Raw genomic sequence first — 19484 nt, forward strand, 5'->3', positions numbered from 1 at the left:
TCGTTTTCTGATGCGTATTTCTGCTAATTCTGTGTATGTTGTAGCATGTTTCCCTTCAATAAAACCCTCTTATATAACTGTCCCTGGTCATTTTGTCACCTTTGGGGACATGAATAGAAATGTTCTGTTGTGCACTGCCTTGTTCCCAGTGTAATTTGGCATATAGATGACCAACGCAAGCGTGCTCCCTGTAAATTAATTTACATTAAATTATTTGACATTTATTTGTAGTGTTTACTTGATTTATTCAAAATTAATCATTGTATGACAACAGCAAGGAAGCATAGCTCATGAAAACGTCTGTGCAATGGGTAGTTGCGACATCTATTGGCTCGTAAAAACACCACTGCTATGGACACATGTATCTTGCAGCGCTTGTTATGCAGTTTAATAAAGTCAAACACTCTTTTCAAGAAGGTGAATTTTATGTGTGCAATAAAAAAGTGCTATCTGCGTTTTGTTATACTTTAGCGATGGAAAAAAGAAATTGCAGTTTTGTCTGAAATGCAAGGCGTAGACAGCGATTTAACAGTATTAGACAACTAGACGAAATAAGGTCCGTAGATTTTATCAGCCCTACAAGATGCAGTAAACATTCGCTTACTAATTAAATTCCCAAGCGTGGTGCATGTGCGCAAAGCAAACATGAACGGATATCACTTGGTGGCCATGAACTTGGTGGCATGATAAAGAGCGCCCGCATTGAGGAGCAAACACTTTGTGCTGCATCTTGCTTCAACGCATCTCTGAACTATGCAACCTCCAACACAGGCACGCAGGAACACAGTGCACATGAAGCGATCAGTTGTCTCAGCTCGCCCAACTTTTGCACCCGCCGAAGTTTAGCTCCAAGATAGGCCAAGACTGCGCTATGTGGAGCGGAAAGCTGTGCGCAGCCAAGGCCAAGCTAGAAGAGGAAATGCTCGCCCACCTCCCCTTTTAGCGCATGCTTACGAGCTCGTAGGAGGGCGGCGCACATCAAGCCACCATCCTTCTTGGCTCACCATCGCGCCCACAGCATACAGCGCATATAACGTGAAACTAAGTCATGCCATCGTCGTAAAAGTTTAGTCTTCGCCTGTCCACTTGATAACCTTTGCAAAAATCTCAAACAATGCTTAATAGCCAGTTGCCCATAAAATGATTTGTATTAAAGGAACCCTGAAACAATTTTGTACAAACATACTGAGTCATTAGGGCAGATCCTTCTGATCATTAGTAGATGCATCTAAGCGCTCCGCATAAAGCGTGTAATTTATTATAAGGTTTTAAAAATGTACATCGCTACTGATCATAGCACACCACTCAGCTAAGTTTTCAGCCACCCCTGCCCAGGTGATGCGAAGTGACCATATGATGGCAGTAGGGTAAACTATCCGATTGGCTGCCGAGAGTGTGTCATCGATAATTTTTCCACCTTTATGGCGAACAAATGTTCGTAGTAGTTGGAATGTTAGTTAATTTGTTTCTATAAGAAAGAAGCAACAGAAAGAAAATCCAAAAGGAAAATTTATCACTACACTCTTAATAAAGTTTACGCCCTTTGGGTCGTACCTTGTCCCACAACAATAATCGTCATCTGTCTTGCCCGCATTTCCTTTCTTTAACACTGCGAGTCCGGTACTTCCAAGTCACGAACGGCATGTGGGTTATCAGGATGACACAGCATTCTCGAAAGCAAAGTAGCGAGTGCCGAGTTTTCAAGAAAGGAAATGCAAGCAAGGCGGATAAGGCACCCTTTGGGACGAGGTAAGCCCCAGAAGGTGTAAACTTTTCTAAGAATGTACACTCAAGACTTATTTTGTATGCTGACAAGATCAATGTATTTTTCTCCGGGCTGGATATGTTGAAGTTCTTAAGTCGCAGGCCAATCTGTGGTAAGAAAATCTAGCTGGCAGAAGGGCAAATAGGTTAAATTTAAACACTAAAGCAGCAAAGTATACTGTACTTAGACACCATTATAAGATACATACAAGTGAAAAGATTATTAGCTTTCAGGGACAGCCTATTGACCGTGTTACATCACACAATTTCTTCAGTGTCTTCTTACGCAAAAATTTAGACTGGTCTGTTCACATCTACTTAAGAAAAAACAACTCCTGAGCAGTTGGCATATTCTACACATTACGTCACTTATTAATAACCAGCATGGCTAAAAGGCAAACTTACTACACAATACATTCGCACCTTCACTACTGCCTTCTTATATGGGGGACAACGACAAAAATGAACTTCGGCTATTTATATTCATTACAAAAAAAAAAGAGCTCTGTGTTTAACTGAACACCTGCCCTTTAGATCACATACAGTGTCACTTTTCAAAAAAGATGGACTATTAATAATAGATAATATACTATATATAGAATGTGCTGTGGTTGTAAACCATGAAGTTAAATCTAACCCAACTGAACTTTTAAAAAATTTATCGAGAAAGATCACAGCCACAATCTACGACACATAGTCTCCAAGAAAGATACGCTTCATACAAACTACGGTTTAGTTTAGTTTGGAGGGTCCTAAATGACTCGGCCTTTCACCCGTACCACCTTAAGGTGGCTGTCCCACTCCGGCGGCACGAGCACGCCGTTTTCAGTACTTTCGGAGCAACCGTGGCGGCTCTTCGACTAGGATATAAAGTTGTCGTACATACCATAAGAAAGCTTAATTCTTGTATATTCCAACTATATATAATATAAATAAATTGATTATCGTGATTTAGAAATAAATGTTCAAGAACAAGCATGAGATACATGGTTTCCGCGAACTGTGTCTCAGTTGTGACCATATTTAGAAGAAACTACCGCATCTACTGCATTGCGGCTTGCTCTGTAGCTTTAGGACATATTTATCTGTTTCCTAGACGCAGCAAAATAATTTTGAATTTTTACTTTTTGGATAATTTGCTTTTGAAGATTGCCAAATATCGCAACTTCTGTTGTAAACAGCCCGGAAACTACACGCTTGAGGAAGCTAAATTTTCGACAAATTAGAGTTCAAGGATTTTACATCTAGGACACAGAATTTCATTTATGTATTTCTATTAGTTTTCCTAATGATGAGACCGACATTTAGCAATATTTAGAATTCTGGTCCTACTTATGCCCATTTTTGCGGAAAGGTACTAAAGGTACGAAGCTGCCATTTTGGATGAAACAATTAGAAGCCTGAATTCAAAATCTCAACGCAAACTTTTCCAATTAAGCAAAAAGAAACGCTGTACGGGACGCGTGAATTTTACTATTTTTCTTTCACTGGTAACATCGATAATGTCGACGCAATCTTCAAGCCGTACCACAATCTAAGGATTCATATCTCAAACATTAGCAGCTATGGTCATTTGTTATCATAATATGCTATAATCACAGCAACAAACTGCAAAGAAAGGAAGAAATTTATACTATTTTTGCACTTACATGCAAAATTTTCACCTAGTGCCATCTATACGACTGTCACAAAAGTGCTGGACCAGGAAGTTCACAGTTTCTCCGAATGTGGCGGGCCAAAACATTTTACCTCAGGAACAAACGTTTTAGACTTCTTTGCCGAAGGATTCCTGGGGCGAAATCTCATAATGATTCCGAAGGGGAAACGGTTCCCTTGCCCTCACGTGATTGGTCAGAATTGTGGTTGCATCAGAGGCTGTCAGAGACAGCGCTGCGGTACCACAAATTTTGAAAACGACACGCACCTGTCAATAATTTTAGAAGCGAACCCGTCGTCGGCCATAAGTGGAACCAGCGAAGAGGTTCTCTGCTTTGGGTTCCATTGCTGTGGCTTGGATGTTTGCTTGAGACCATGGCCGCGCCGCCTTCAAAGAATCGCGGGTGGTGCGCGCTCGCGCGCGGTTATCATCTCTGAGGTGCGACTTCATAGACATGAAAACATGGCGGCGCCCCCACATTCTTTGCCTCGGGTTGCTCTCCCGGACCCGTCAACGACTGGAGGTGCTAGACGTGTTATCAGAGCTGACAGATGAGGAGTTTCGGCGTCATTATCGTCTGTGAAAGGGAACCATCCTATGGCTCTGCGACGAACTGGAGGAGACGAGCAGCCATCGCCCTTTGCCGGTGCGAGACGTGCGGCCCGAGGAAAATGTCCCTGTGCGACGACATCATAGAATAAAGAACCAACTTTCAAAGTTTCCGCACAACTGATGGCGATGGGGCTATTTCCTTTGATTCGAGTGGTAAGAATTTCTAACGCATGGATTACCACATGGAGGCGAACAATTAAACAAATGGTAAAATTATATTGCCTAATGTACAATAAAAGAATATGTCAACACGCGACGATAATTGAAAACTTTCAGGACAATATTTAAATAGTTCATATTTATTGAGCAAGAAGAAACATTCTGAATGTGATGACGTAAACTTCAGAGGTGGTAACCTCTCGTTTATTGGTCGCGTCTTTCACCTCCGGATTAGGAGTGGCCTATTTAGTGACGTAAGCGGTGAAGCGAACCGGGGTGCTATTCTCGACACGCATGGCGGCTGCACGGCCGCCATAATCCGCCATGTTGACTCTCTGGCTGTCAAGTGCTCACGTGCCTTGAAATTTTGGCCGGGAAATGGAAGTTCTGCAAAATGCAATTTTGCGTTTTCATTAAGATAACAAAACATGACGTGGAGCTACAAATTTTGTCGACTAATACATTTTTTTCATCCTTGGCTGCTTTGCTTTATCAAGAACGTTAGGTTAGATGCCTTCATTTCAGTTTCTTACGCAAAACGTCAAGCTTGTGCCACGTTACGAAAGCAAAAGGGGCTATCAGCGTCATTTTGAACACATCGCGTCAACGTCACGCCTCGAAGAAAATGGCGGAATGTCCAGAATAGCGGCCTCGGTTCGCATTTGGAACCGTTATAAGATTGCACCCCTGGACTCCCCCACAATGCCTGTCAATCATCCTGAATAGTTAGAGGAACCACTCCCAGAGGCATAGCCAACACCGCGAGACACGCTGTTGTTTCCTGCTTTTGTTGGGCTAGCACGTGCATAGCAGCCACGGCGAAAGCACGTGCCAGCCAAGCATGAGAGCCGCCTGTGTGGCCGAAGAAGGGAGGAGGCCTCACCCATGGTGCGCTAAAATGACTCCGTGAAAATTCTGTTCAATCGTCGACGTTGTAGATGGCGCGATTACAGTAACACAATAGAGGAATCTTCCCCTTTTTTCTTTGGCTGACACAACGCAGTGGAATGGAGTTGTATTGACACGTGTACTTGTTTATCTTTCACCTGTGACCGCTTTTCACCGGGTGCAGGACGCGCCTGCGTGTATCCGAAATTTCTCGAAAATTATCGATGCTTCTATCCATTGTCTGTTGTCACCGACGCTTATGTAATCTGATTGTATGAGCAACGCGAAAAGCACGCATGCTGTAGTACTCAACGTGCAGTAAGATGAGACTGTAGAGAACAAATCGCACCCCATCCACACCGCCTGGTTTCCCCCACTGGCCTGGGCCGGTATTATGTAGCGATGCCTTTCCGATGATAATGCCTTTTCATGCTTTTCGCGCTTGGTCAGTGGTTAGAACGACGGTCCGCTCACGTTATCAACGGGATCAACCAGACGTGAGCGGTAGATAAGACTAGCATAGAATAAAGGGTAACGCATTGTTGTGATCGGCCTTTCGATCCTCCTGGCGAGCCTGGGACTTCGAGCGGGAGCTGCGCCTGCTGAGCGGCCAAGGCCTTTTCAATGGGCACCGATGAGCTGCCTCCTTTCGAGCCGGTGGACGGGCTGTTGTGATCGGCCGTTCACTCCGCGACACCCCTCGGTCACGGCTCGCACGATTATGGTGAAAGGGCCGACAGCCTCGACAAAATGGTTCTCGACACGGATGAATTATGACCAGCGTGGGAATACTTTTCATGAGAGGTTTCAGAAATTAGCAATGACACGGCTGTCACCTGCAAGCAGCACAAAGTGGCGTGTCCAAACCAGAGACGCGCTCAGTGCAATGATACTTGAACGTGTGTCCAACAGAATTTCTTCACCATATTTTTTGAGAAAAATATTATTGACTCGTGTGACGTTGTGTCCGCTGCTGAAGTAAAGGTCACTGGTTCTACACCAGGCCGTACCGGCTGCATTTTGATGTTGGCAATCTGCAAAATTACCCTTGTTTGAAGCATTGTGAACCCTGAGTGACATGACAAAGGAAGCACATGTTGTGAAATAGGCGCGAATAATATTCTACTAACAAGATTGTTTCATGCCTGCTTATCTCGAATTGGGCAAGAACACCACCAAGCGACCTACCCTTTTCATCAGCCCCGTTACGCCCACTGCAGGGCAAAGGCCTCTCCCATACTTCTCCAACAACCCCGGTAATATATATATATATATATATATATATATATATATATATATATATATATATATATTACTGTGATGAAGCTGTGCAGTGTACTATGGGTTTTTTGTTGTACGTACGCTCTTTCCTTTGTCCTTCGTTTGGATACATAAATTGTAATAGCTGACCTCAAGGTCTAGATCCCAAAGAGAGAGAAAGAAACTAAAACAAAATGCTGTCAGAGGTTCCACTTTGTCTTATAGGTGTCGTGTTTTAGATAATGGGATCCTGCCTATTTTGACACGCGTTTCTAATCGATACGTTCTTTTTTGTCATTTGCACACGTGCGCCCTGGCAGTGTTTTGGCATAAAATCGACCTGAGTATGCACTGCTGAAGTGGAATTCGCACGCGCCCTACAATTTGATTTGTGACTACAAACGAGCCTAACAGACAATTTGCAAATATATGGGAGTTGGCGGCCCGAAAACGCTCTACCTTCTAAAGAAAACTCGCCAACAAGTGCACCATGCCAAAAAACGAACGCCGCGGAGATCCTATTTATCGATTACGACATCTTTTGGCAGGCTATTCAAACCTGATGTGCAATTTCGCCTTTCAATGAACTATTCTAACACTTCACTAAAAGTCGAGCGCGAACTTATTGCAAAATGTTTTGCATATTGCATTGTCATAATAAGTAACGTCAAGGAGAGAACATGTGACGAAGCGCACAAAAAAGAGCAGCTCATATGTGATAATGATGAATACATAATAAAACATCAGTTTAGTACATACAGTATGAAGACGAGGGTCCCGAAATCAACGGACGAGAAAGATGAAAAGGGAGCCTCGTGGCCAGCTTTATTGTGAATGCCTCGTCTATTTAGGTTTTTTTTCGCTAGCTCATACCCCACTCCTCCCGAAACAAGTAAATAAAAACGGGATCCAAAATACAGACTTATTAGCTATAGTGTCTCGTTCATGTGTTGCTTTGCACAATACTATACGTGTCGAGAAAGTGTGACAAAGAAAATCATTACGTGCTTCCGTTATCTTCGCTTTTCTGTACCTCAATCTATTGTAGCAGGTATTTACGACCTTTAAGTAAGCTAGGAATGTAATACAGTGAAAACATTACATGCATCACATATCTATAAAGAAGACGAACGCCTGCTTTAGCAAAGCCTTCAAATAAAAAAAAAAGGAAGAAAGCAGTAATAGCGAAATTTGCTCTACAAGAATGCGCCTTTTTGACGAGATATCTTCAAATTTTCGACGTGTACGAGAACAGCATCCTCTTAGCAGACGAAAGCGAACGTGCGTGCTTTTGTCCGTCGCCTACATGTCGCGCGGAACAAGACAGAGCTGGCTACGCAATGCGAGAGTGCGCTGAGTTATCACTTTCCCTCCTCTCTACTATTTACCCTATGCTCCTGCTGGCTGATGTTCAGCTGTCAGCCATACGGATTGTCAGGCAAGCAAAACTTCCCTCAGCCTTTTCTTCTCACAACCACGAATAAAATCCACGCCTTGTGATCTGGACGTGGTAAGTGTGTCGGGACGGCCAGGCAGACGGTCGCAAATACAAGGAAAAGAGAAAAAGAACCCAGGACACGGACGCATTCGTCTTTCCGGTAATGTCTGATTGTCACGGAGACACTGAGGTCGACAGATTACCCTTCTTTTCTTTTGTGTCGTGTTTCTTCACACTACTGAGATTGCTAAATAGACACTAATCAAGTGGCGCTGCAAAGGCAACCTGCAGTGAGCTTCATGGTGTAAAGGATTTTGTCATACTATTGTTCAGTTGTATTCCACGTAGTAGTGACGGCAAAGAAAACAGTCGCAAAACTGCGAATGACGAAACGGCCTTTATTGGCTGATCCTGATCCTGTGCCCACAAAGGCAAGTTGCACTTGAAGCACAACGATAGCGGCGAACACAGTCGGCGATCAGCGAAATCTGACCAGCGGCAAAACGAGTCGGCCTCTATACATGAGTCATCGAAGGTTCCAGAGTAATCCCTGCTTCCCGCACCATCACTGTGGGGACTCGACCGATTGCAACGCTTTCGCTTGAGGGCATCACCTTCACTTCGATGTTATTGTAAGCTCTTGAGAAAGTCTTGTCTTGCTGGTGTAGGATACCGAGCAGTATTTATTTATTTTTATTTATATGAATACCTTTAGGGCCCATAGGGCATTACAGAAGGGAGTGGTAACAATAAATAGAAAAAAAACACAAAGCAAGTATTAAGTAACATATTCAAGCGCATTTTTAAAGTCACTGGGGTCCATAATAGATACAATGGAGGTAGGCAAGTGGTTCCAATCATTACAAGTTTGAGGAATGAAAGAATGAAAGTGTTGGTTAGCGTGACAATGAGGCACAAACCCTCTATAACGATGCTCAATACGAGATTATATTGTAACGGACAGTTAAGGGAGTCCAGATACAACTATTTATTGTGGGCTAACTTGTGCCCTGGGGGTAAATAAAATGCACTGCCGCGTTCTAAACAGGAGATCAGGAAGGCCTTCTTCTCTCTCGAGCGTCGCGTCACCTCATCTTCTTCTTGCAGATGCCGACAACGGCCACCTGCGATGCGAGTGCGTGCGCCGAAAACACGTGCCATTATTTCGCCTTTTTCTCCAATACGCCGCTGTCCTCTTGAGGGAGCGCACGAACCTGCGCGAGTTGTTTAAATATGTTTCTGCCTTCTATCGTTATCCCCCCTCCAAAACGCATTGTCCCGATGTGTAAAGCGACAAAATTGTTCACAAGCTGTTGTCTATACCAAAGTGGTATATGGCACGGAATAGATGTTTGGTCGAATATTCACTTCCTGTCATAATACGGCTTCAGTCTGACCACATGTACGGTTTCTGTGCGACGCCCGCATCGTGATGAGCTCACTCGACCTTCTGGCGTAACTTCGTAGTTCAGGGGACTGATGCGGCGAAGTACTCGGTAAGCGCCGAAATAATGGCTCAAAAGCTTTTCGGACAGGCCGCGCGTCCGCACGGGGGTCCACACCCATACTCTGTCGCCTGGTGTATATTCGACTTCCCTTCGCCGCAGGTTGTATTGGTCCGCATCGATGCGCTGCCTTTGTTGAATGCAATGTCGCGCCAGCTGACAAGCTTCTTCGGCCTTCTGCGTAAAGTCACTGATGTCAGGGTTCTCTTCTGTACTATCGCTGACAGGCAGCATTGCATCCAAGGGTGTGGTGACCGTTCGTCCAAAAACAAGTTGGAATGGCGTTACTTGAGTGGTCTCTTGCAATGCGGTATTGTAGGCGAATGTCGCATAGGGTAGGATCTCGTCCCATGTACGGTGCCTCAAGTTTACGTATATTGACAACATATCGGTCAGCGTCCTGTTCAATCGCTCGGTTAGCCCATTTGTTTGAGGGTGATAGGCAGTTGTTTTCCTGTGGCTGGTATGAGTCAGTTTCGTGATGGATTGCGTCAAATCGGCTGTGAACAAAGTTCCTTGGTCCGTGATAATAATAGCAGGGGCACCATGTCGTAATACTATCAAGGTGACAAAGAATTCAGCCACTTCAACGGCCGTTGCACTGATTAGAGAGGATGTCTCGGCATATCGGGTTAGGTAATCCATCGCTACTACAATCCATCGTTTCCCTGATGACGATGTCGGAAAGGGACCAAGCAAGTTCATTCCTATTTGTTCGAACGGGGCTCCTGGGGGTTCTATTGGTTGAAGGAGACCTGCGGGTTTTAATGGAGGCGTTTTGCGTCTTTGGCAATCCCGACATGTTCGCACATAATGCCGTACGGAATTCAATAGCTTTGGCCAGTAGTACTTAGCATGAATTCAGGCGAACATTCTGCTCACTCCGAGGTGTCCTGCTGATGGGTCATCGTGACAGGCTTCCAAGATTTCGGAACGCAAAGCTGAAGGAACGACGAGTAGAAATTTCTCTGTGCAGTGCTCAAAATTTCTTTTGTACAGGACGCCATTTCTCATCACATACGATGACAATCCCCGGCAGAAAACTCGTGGAACATGGACGGGATGGGTGTCCCTCGAGGTGCCTGATGAGTAGAAGCAACTCGGCGTCAGGCTGCTAGTGTTTGGCCATCTCAGATGTGGTTACGGCTCCAAGAAATGGAAATTCATGTCCAACTTTCACAGGAGCAGATTCGACCGGCGCACGTGATAAACAATCAGCATCACTGTGCTTACGACCTGACTTGTACACGACCGATATGTCATATTCCTGCAGCCTCAAGACTCCATCTAGCAAGTCGTCCAGAAGGATCTTTCAGGTTTGCAAGTCAGCACAATGAGTGATGGTCGCTGATTCATTAGAACGGTCTACCATATAAGTATGGTCGGAATTTTCCTATGGCCCATATTACTGCCAGGCATTCTTTTTTTGTGGCTGAATAGTTGGTTTCAGCCCTCGAAAGAGTGCGGCTAGCGTATGCAATCACTCTTTCCTCTCCGTTTTTCCACTGAACGAGGACGGCACCGACTCCTAAATTGCGGGCGTTTGTGTGGATGTCTGTTTCTGCTTCCTCATCAAAGTGCCGTCGTCGTGCCGATAAGTCGCCGTCGCAGCTCATTAAATGCATCTTCTTGTTCTCTGTGCCATATGAACGGCATATCTTCTTTCGTTAATCACGTTAATGGCTCGGCAATCTTCGAAAAATTTTTGACGGAACGCCTGTAGTAGGCACAAAGTCCTAGGAATCGCCTAACGGCCTTTTTGTACTTACTAGGAAACTTTTCTACTGCTTCGGTCTTCTTTATGGTCAGGACGGTTGCCTTCGGAGCTGATCACATGGCCGAGGAAAAGGAGCTCATGGAAGCCGAGGTGACATTTTTGTGGCTTTATCGTCAGCCCTGCTGAACTAATAGCTTTGAGCACAGTCCTTAGTCATTCCACATGCTGAGCAAAGGTGGTATAAAAAATCACGACATCGTCAAGATACACCAGACAGGACTGCCACTTTAACCCGGAGAGCACAGTGTCCATCATCCGCAGAAAGGTGGCAGGTGCGAAACAGAGGCCGAACGGAAGTACCTTGAATGCATATAGTCCATCTGGTGTGACGAATAATGTCTTTTCACGATCCCGTTCGTCCACTTCTATTTGCCAGTATCTGCTTTTGAGGTCGAGAGAGGAAAAGAGTTTCGCATTCCGTAGTCTATCGAGGGTGTCATCGATCCTCGGAAGGGGATAAACATCCCGCTTTGTGACGACGTTTAGCTTCCGATAATCAACGCAGAAGCGCAAGGTCTGATCCTTTTTCTTTACCAACACCACAGGCGAAGCCCACGGGCTGGTCGATGGTTGAATTACGTCGTCTCTAAGCATTTCATCGACTTGTTTGCTGATGATCTCTCTCTCTCCTTCGGTGACACTCGGTAGGGATGCTGGCGAATAGGCCTCACAGCTTCGTCGACAATGATACGGTGTTTGGTGATGGATGTTCTCTGGACTTTCGATGTCGTTGAGAAACACGAGGCGAATTCTCGTACAAGGTTCTCTATTTGCTGCTTCTGGCTCGGTGATAGTGCAGCTTCGATGTTGACGGATGCGAGTATGGAGTCTACGTTGTCAGACTCCAGTAGTGCAGCATCGAAAGGGCTCAAATCCGTAATCTGTTCATAATCGTTAAAGCGGGCAATGACGGTTCCCTTCACAACATGCTGGACTTCATTTCCAAAATTAGTCAGGAAGACATTTGAAGACCCGTCACACAGCCGAACAAGACCCCTTGCCATACAGATCCCTTTTTCGAGTAAGAGCCCAGTGTTACTGTCTGCTATTTCTTCATAGTCACTGAATACGGTGCTTCTTACGGCGACAGCTATGCTGGATCCTAGGGTTATCGTGACGTCATCGTCTATAATCTGAAGTGCATCAAATTGTTCTTCTCACTCGAACGTCGCGATGGCGTGCTTCGTTGAGAACGACACACAGGATTCCTGCAAGTTGATAATTGCACTATTCGCCTGCAAAAAGTCCATTCCAATAATTAAATCCCTTGAGCATTCTGATAGGACAATGAAACAGGCGACGTATGTAAAGCCGCGTATTCCGATTCTAGAAGTGGACCTGCCCACCGGGTTGATCAGGTGTCCACCGGCGGTTTAAATTCGCGATCCTCTCCAAGGAGTCAGCACTTTTTTCAGTATTCTGGCAAGTACTTTACTCATAACGGAATGGTCTGCGCCTGTGTCTACTAAAGCAGTAATTTTGCAGCCGTCTATAAACACACATAAATCGGAAGCTACGTCACTCTTTTCACAACTGCTCTCGCGTCCGTCGTTATATTTCAGAATCAGCGCTGGAGGCTCCATTCTTGCGCCGACAGCGGCCTCACCTCCACGGGTCGCCGGTATTAGTTTTCCCGACGTGGGCTTTGGGGGCGTCGCCTTGGGGAGCTTGAGGATGGACGCGGGCTCGGTGATCAATACCTCAGCAGCAGTGTTGACCGAGGTTGGTGTTGCTGTGAAGTCTGCGAGCTTTGGCGCGTTGACAAATACTCCTGGATCTCAAAAGGGCGTTCACCGTTTCTTGGGCAAGGAGCGTTTACGGAAAACCCCCGAAGTCCCGCTCTGCGGTATTCGCACATCCTGTAGAGATGACCAGCTTCGCCGCAGTGGTAGCACAGCGGGATTCTATCAGGAGTGCGCCATATGTCAGCCTTGAGGAATCTCGTCTCCGGCAGAGACGGCAAGAACTGAGGTTCGGGTACATGCGCAGTTGCCGCGACAAAAGTACGTCCTGGAGATCCTCTGAGTACCTCGGCGTACGATACCATCGGCCGTACCAGTGACGACGCTTGCGGCTGTGCTGGCAGGTGCTGTTAGCGGACTGCTTGTCTCACTTCTTCGCGAACCACTTCTGCTAACGAAGAGACCGCTGTGGGGTTGTTGTTCAGCTGTTGCCTCTGGAGCTCTTCTTGAACCACAGATCTTATGAGTTCTCATAAGACCTCGACGCTGTTCCTGAACATTGCCAACATTGCATCCATAGAGGCGACGTTCATATCGCAGTTGTAGAGTCTCACACGCTGTTGAAGAGTCCTTTCCATAGTTGTCACCTCGGAGCGGAATTCGGCAACGGTGCATGGAGGGCTGCGAACCAAACCAGCAAAAAGCTCCTGCTTCACACTGCGCATCAGGTGCCGAAGCTTCTTGTCCTCGCTCATGCTCGGGTAGGCTCGGCGGAATGAGTGGGATATATCTTCGAGATACATTGCCACGCTTTCGTTGATTGACTGGCTTCTTGCTTGCAAAGCGGCTTCAGCCCTTTCCTGGCAGTCTGTGCTTGGATACGTGGCCAACAGCTCCCGTCGGAAGTCATCCCACGACCAGAGGACAGCTACGTGGTTTTCAAACCACGTTCGCGCACAGTAAACGAAGTGAAGCAATGCGAAGTAAACATTGCGGAGCTTTCGGTTTTCATCCCATCCATTGTAGTCAGCGACGCGCTCGAAGCCTTCCAACCAGTCCTCGGCGTCTTCGAAGGTATCGCCGCGAAAAGGCTCGGGCATTCGCAGCTGATCAACAACGATGCAGGTTGAGGCTGTCTGGGATGTCATTTTAGTATTGTCCGCTGCTGCTATTATAGTCTACTCCAGCAAAAGAGGAAACTTAGGCGGCTCACCATGTAGGTGACGGCTCATGCGCTGGTGGATAGGCATAAGCTCGTTGGGTCTGAGATGGCGTGGTTCCGTGCTGCTTTCTCCAGATCGAATTGGGCTGGAAATCACTACCCAGCACTACCACCAGAATTTTAACGGACAGTTAAGGGAGTCCAGATACAGCTATTTATTGTGGGCTAACTTGTGCCCTGGGGGTAAACAAAAAGCACTGCCGCGTTCTAAACGGGAGATCAGGAAGGCCTTCTTCTTTCTCGAGCGTCGCACCACCTCATCTTTTTCTTCCAGACGACGACAACGGCCACCTGCGATGCCAGTGTGTGCGGCAAAAACACGTGCCATTATTTCGTATTTTCCTCCAATACGCCGTTGTCCTCTTGAAGGGGGCGCACGAACCTGCGCGCATTGTTTAAATATGTTTCTGCCTTGTATCAACATGAATGAAGGCTGGGAAAGTAATTTTTGCTTATGATGAGGGTTGTGGAAGTAAATCTCATGAAATAAGGAGAGACATGCTACTTTCCTGCGTAAGGAAAGGGACGGAAGCTGTAACACTGTTTTCGTATATTAAATACTGGAAAGACGGGAGTAGTTGGAAGAAATGAAGTGTGCACTACAATTCTGTACAGCTTCAAGGTGACTAATTAGACCTTCAGTAAATGGATGCATATTCTAGTTTGTAACGAACAAATGTTTTATAAGGAAGGAGTTTAAGAGAAGAAGGGATCATTGAAAAATTACAGCGCAGGTGCCCAAGCATGCGGTTAGCATTGCTGACAATATAATTAATGTGTGATTGCCAAGACAGGTTAGAATTAATGTGGACCCCTAAGTATACGTAAGTAGTCACTTCTTCGAGAGGGGAACCATTTATGTTATACCTACAAGCATTAGTGGAAAGTTTACTAGAAATTTTCATTGGTTTGCACTTCATCTCATTGAATTTCATTTTCCATGTGTTACACCAATCAGAAATATTGTCAAGGTCAGTATGTAGTAATGTGTCATTATCAGAGGAAATCACGTGACATACAACACAGACGTCTGCAAAAAGCCTAATAGAGGAGTCAATACAATCAGGTAAATCACTTATGTAAATTAGAAAAAGAATGGGCCCAAGGACAGAACCTTGGGCACTCTTGAAAGGACAGGACATAGAGAAGAATCATAGCCATTAGCAGTTACAAATTGCTGTCAGTTTAACAAAAAGTTTTTTTATCCAAGCAAGAATGTTTGAGACAAGATTTAGTTTACTGAGCTTAAGATAATTTAGTTCATGGCAGACAAGGACAAAAGCTTTAGAGAGATCTAAGAACACACAATCAATATAAAATTCCAAGTCAAGAGCTACTAATAGAAATGAAATTAATTGCATTTCACAGGAGAATGTCTCCCTGAAACCATGCTGACGAGATGTGAAAAAATTAGCTTCAAGAAAGTTAACCAGCTATGAATAAATGAAATGTTCAAAGATTTTACAACGGACATTTGTCAATGATATTGGCCTATAATTAAGTGCAGTATGAGTGTAACAAGATATCAACAATGGCACCACTTTGCCCACCTTCCGATCACAAGGCACCACACCAGAATTTAAAGTCTGAGCGAAAAGTTTATTAAAAAAATGGATGAGTAAGCAACCATACTTTTAAAAAATTTTGTGTTTACACCACTGACGCCATGGCGTATGATCACAAAACCTTTCAATTGTGAATAAGGGCAACGATACCAGCGTAATCAATTAGTACAGGAACCATTGTAGGAAAGTTTACGTCACAAAACTCTGGCAGGCACTCAGCACACTCATCTAAAAATGCTTTTGAAGATACTTTGTTGAATACGTAACAACATTGCGAACGAGAAACGGTTATGCTACGGTCGTCAGTTATTGACGATACGTTTTCGAGTGCACCCTTAACAACACTCCAGAACTTTTTGGGATCGTCTTTTAACAAAGCAGGTAAAGTAATGCCAATGAAAGTGTGCTTGGCATCTTTAATCGCATTTCTATATTTGCAGGCAATCTGTTGATATACGGTCATCACCGTGACCGTTTCTGGACTTTATTTTTCGGAAAAAGCATATTTTTTTCCCGATGCTGAAGGCGCTTTAAGGACACATTGAACCAAGGCGACTTTCACTTGCAACAGATGACCCGTAGAGGTACATATTTCATTTCATTTCATTTATTCAACCTTAAGGGCCCGGAAGTATTACATAAGGGAGGGCGCACATCAAAGTTGCACAGCTTCATAAGAAAGTAACAGTAAGAAAGTGCACATTGATTGTGATAGGCACAAAAAAGAGAGAAAATTACAAAAAAGAAAGAAAAAGGAACCTAAAAAATACCAATGAGGCGATAAATAAATATTATAAGACAAGTGTGGTAGTTAGGTGGTAACGTTGGCATTATCAAAATCGGTTACTTTTTTACTAAATGTTTTGCTGCTGCTGCACAAAACAATATTATCCGGGAGTGCGTTCCAGAGTGTTACAGCACGGGGAAAGAATGAGTTGCTCATCACCGTCTTCTGGCACTTTATTGCCGCCAAGGGACTATTATGAGTTAAATTTCTTTTTAAGCATTGACCAGTTTTCCTCAACAGCGTGCTCATAAAAGCTCGGCATGCAGCATTCCAAGAAGACTGCTAGTTCATTATTAGTAACTGAAAAATCAGCCTTCTTATAATCTCTGATCGATTTTGGTTCACCAGTGTGGCGTTTAACATTTGCTTTAATTTAAAAGTTAATAACACAGTGGTCACTCAATCCTGGTAAAAAAACAAAAAGCAAGTGAATGCACAAAATCTGGAGCTGTTGTTAGAATAAGACAGTTGCTTATGGTTCTCAGTAAACCAAGTGTCTCATGTTTTCTTCAAGATTCCTTCGGTAGCCACATTAGGAGCCCAAAGTAGGCATTCGATTGTGGCCAACATGCTTTCCTTCCAATTTTCTTTTTTTTTTTCATTTCACTGCCCCTACCCCACAAAAGAAAAACACACATTGTTGCAGCACAGCGAATTGTCTTGTTTTGTCTCCCAACACTTGCACACACCCACTATGGGGGATTACCCAAGAAGCAGGTGGTTTCCAGTATATTTAAAAACAAAACAAAACTAGATTTGGATAATAGAGCGTGGGACTAAAGAAATGTGATTTAGAAGTTTAATAAAAATATTGTTAAGTCACATGGTGAAACTTCAATTTTGTTACTTCTTTTGCGGAAAGTAATGGGCCACGGGACTCTTCAGATGCCGGATACTGTTATTATATTATTGCGAGAGCAATTATATGGACACTCTAGGCGCACCCCTGCCATCGCTGTCATGTTCTGTATGAAGTCCAAGGGCAATAACATCATCAACGCGCCGCATGCTATATGTGCGAGTGAAAGCATGAGCGAGGGGGCGGTAGGTGCGTTGCAAATGTACGAAAAGGTAAACAAGGTTCTTGAATGACACAGATTCATTAAAATATTTGTTCTCAACTTATTCATTTCATGGCCTTTACGTTTTTCATATCAGCAGCAAGCACTGCTTTGCTGGTTTCGAACTGATATAGTTCTAAAGTTCGTGTGATATTTTCTTTACTTGATAAACAGACAAAAAACATGGAAGCACTGATATCAGTTATTTCTGGAACAACTTTTGGGACATATAAATATTTTACTTCTCTTCCCAGCGTGTAGCGTTGAAAAATCAATTTTGCAATGGCAGTGCAGTTATTTTTCATGCATCTGATCCCTCGATAAATTCTATGAGGAGGAGGCCGCACTGGAAGGTGATGTGCTGTCTCTTCGGGTTTACGACAGGCAAAACAGTTGCTTCCAATCAGCTTATTTGAGGGCACAGCTTTATGATGGGGGTGAGAGCACAGTCATGTGGTATTTTTAATATTTCATGGAGTTTCTTTAGCAGTCGGAAAAAACTGTACGCAATTAGTACGCCGCCAAAAACACCGCAGTTAGATGCCATTTGGAGGTGCCAACAAATGCCTCATTGACACTTTCATAATTAATTTAGGATAGTACACCTCGAGTTGTACTGTTCAGGTTGCAGTTAATTGCAAATACCGAATCAAATCTCAGTAACGGAACAATTACTGGCGGCTACTCCACTGCACTGTTCATTCAGTTCATTGATCCGCGCCCATCGCACGCATTCTGTGCTGTAAAGGGCCTCGAGTGAACTCTGCCCAACCCTGTTCCAAATACCTGCACAGGCAGTAGAAAAAAAAAAGAGACAGAGAGAGGTGCTCTCCGACAGACGTCACGTGTGCAAAGAAACACTGCATGTCCCCATCACGTCGCACAAACAGGAGTGCTGCTCCTGTCGTGTGTGGCTGCTTTCACGCAGCTGTGTGAAAGTATACGCATTTGTGAACTCTGCAAAATTCGCTTTCGTGAGCAGCTCGTTACAGGATTCCTGAGCCATGTTTTCAGCACATTAACATTGGAGCTAATTATTCGCGATTTGAAAGATAGCCAACGAAATAACATGCTGGGGGGCCCCTTTCCAAAGAAATCATTCTGCTCGGCAAGTGAGCTCATCCGGAACAAAAGATTTCAAATCTATTTGTACCAGGCACGTACCCAGGATTTCAGTTGCTTAGCCAAGAATACAGGGAGGACTGTATTAGTCTCATGCAAAGCTACGATTGGTTCAAGCATTTTGAACACGGAAGAATGTCGGTCGGTGACGATCCCAAGCCTGGACGACCTTCCACATCCACAGATGATGACCACATCGAGAGCGTTCAAACTGTGATTCGTTGAAATCATCGTTTGACTGTTCGAGAAGTTGCTGAAGAAGGGGGTATCAGCACAGCATCATGTCATAAATTTTTGAGTGATAAACTTGGAATGCGTCGTGTCAGTGCAAAATTCCTGCTGCGTTTGTTGACTGACAAGCAGAAGCAAACCCATGTTGAAATCAGCCAGGAACTGCTCGCTGCTGCCAATGACGCTGAAAATTTTCTTAAGAACATCATAACAGGCGATGAGACATGGGTTTATGACGATGATGTTGAAACGAAAGTGCAGCCATAGCAGCGGGTGGCCAAAGGTTCTCCTCATCCAAAAGAAAGCATGCATGAGTCAGTCGAAAATGAAGGTGATGTTGGTTGTGCTTTTTACTGCAAAGGCATTGTCCACCAGGAATTTGTACCACATGGTCAGACGATAAACAAAGAAGCTTACCAGGGAATCCTAGCACGTTTAAGAAATTCTGCGTGCAGTAAGAGGACTGAATTGTAGGAAAATTAGACATGGATGTTGCATCATGACAATGCCCCGGCTTACGCGTCGCTCCTTGTCCACAGCTACTTAGCGAAACACCACACTCCTGTTGTGTCCCACCCACCATATTCTCCGGACCTAGTCCCAGCAGACTTCTTTTTTATTCCCCAAGCTGAAAACCACCTTGAAAGGACGTCGTTTCCAAACCGTAAAAGAGATCCAGGACAATGCAAGAAGAGACCTGTGCATCATTCCAGAAAGTGCGTTCCAGGAGGCTTTCCAAAAATGGAAGAAAAGA

At 44.6% G+C, this 19484-nt stretch overlaps 1 protein-coding gene across 4 annotated transcripts in view; it reads right to left on the reverse strand.

The window, feature by feature from the left end:
• The window catches only part of rhea (Talin_middle and talin-RS domain-containing protein rhea), a 408423-nt gene that overhangs the window by 305102 nt on the left and 83837 nt on the right, over nucleotides 1-19484 (reverse strand). The gene's annotated exons all lie outside the window — the stretch shown is intronic.

This window comes from Dermacentor albipictus, chromosome 4 (genome assembly GCF_038994185.2).
Source record: "Dermacentor albipictus isolate Rhodes 1998 colony chromosome 4, USDA_Dalb.pri_finalv2, whole genome shotgun sequence".
Lineage (NCBI taxonomy): Eukaryota > Metazoa > Arthropoda > Arachnida > Ixodida > Ixodidae > Dermacentor > Dermacentor albipictus.